At 39.3% G+C, this 1,448-nt stretch overlaps 1 non-coding gene across 1 annotated transcript; it reads left to right on the forward strand.

Annotated features, from left to right (window-relative positions):
- The first annotated feature begins 841 nt into the window (after positions 1-841).
- LOC114901184 lies at positions 842-945 on the forward strand. The gene has a single exon (XR_003795064.1). It is a non-coding gene; the product is annotated as a U6 spliceosomal RNA (small nuclear RNA).
- The last annotated feature ends 503 nt before the right edge of the window (positions 946-1,448 follow it).

Below are 1,448 nucleotides of genomic sequence, written 5' to 3' on the forward strand. Positions count from 1 at the left end.
TAATGGAATGTTCTGGAAAAATTCCATTTTGGTCTGGGAAGCTTTCATACACTTCTCTGTTTGTTCAGCATGCTTTCATATGGTGTTTTGCTTCCTGCCTTTTCAGACCCATCTGTACTTGGAGGACTGGGCATATCAGTTCTGTCCCTGAAAAGTAAACTAATAATTTGCTGCCCCACGCTGTTGAGCTTTCCATAGACTTGTGAAATGTCATCCACAAGCACGATTATATTGTCCCATTCTGTCATTAACTTTTATTTTTCTTTTAGCAATTCCACACTTATGCCTAAACTTTCAGATTTTTCCAATTCTCCCAGACATTCCCAGTAAGCACTTAAACTTTTGACTGTTGGTGTAGCTCAATTGTGAGTTTATTATTTGTTACGGAATTGAATTGGATAATCTGCATTTATGCTATAATTTGAACAAATTAATTTTATGTAGCTTTGATGAGCATCCTTTGATTTATATTTTAAACTATCAACACTATACCAATATACACTTAGTGGATGAAAGCCAGAGGGAGTATATATTATTTGGAGTTCACCTACCAGGACTAAGTAATGCTATATCATTTATGTCTGGAGTAGTGCTTTTACTTAATTTATGCAATGTTGTATTGAAACTAAAACTAAAATTTACCATGACTTTGTACTTGGTAGGTTTTCCCCTCCTAGACTTCAATTACTTTAATTGTTTTGAAATAATTATATAATTCTGCCCATGACAGAGTGGAGGCCACTTGTAGTGTTTAATGTTATAAAATGTTTTTTTTTTTTCCGTTAGAGAAAAGAAGTGTTAGTAATGACAGGTGTTTTGCTGTATTAAAATACAGGGATTTTTGCTCGCTTCAGCAGCACATATACTAAAATTGGAGCAATACAGAGATTAGCATGGCCACTGCGCGAGGATGACACGCAAATTCATGAAGAGCTCCATATTTTATTTATTTTTTTCGCGGTATGCGGGCCTCTCACTGTTGTGGCCTCTCCCGTTGCGGAGCACAGGCTCCGAACGCGCAGGCTCAGCGGCCATGGCTCACGGGCCCAGCCGCTCCGGGGCATGTGGGATCTTCCCGGACCGGGGCACGAACCCGTGTCCCCTGAATCGGCAGGCGGACTCTCAACCACTGCGCCACCTGGGAAGCCCCGAAGAGTTCCATATTTTAAAAAATAAAATAAAATACAGGGATTTATTCAACTTAACATATTGCTTTTTAACTGTATGTTACAAACTTGATCTTGGAGCTCCAGCGGAATTGCATGCTTTCCTTCTCTACAGTGCAGAGGGCAGGAGAATTTTACTTCCTTAGTGGAGAGCAGTATTTGAGTTTAAATCCTCGACTCTGATACAAGAGAATTGTGTGTGTGGCCACAGCTGTGTATATCTTTTTTTCCTCATTTTTTTAGCCATAGCCACTCTTTCATGTGAAACATTTGGAAGTAAAA

Source organism: Monodon monoceros, unplaced genomic scaffold (assembly GCF_005190385.1).
Source record: "Monodon monoceros isolate NGI ecotype Baffin Bay Population unplaced genomic scaffold, NGI_Narwhal_1 Super_Scaffold_19, whole genome shotgun sequence".
NCBI lineage: Eukaryota > Metazoa > Chordata > Mammalia > Artiodactyla > Monodontidae > Monodon > Monodon monoceros.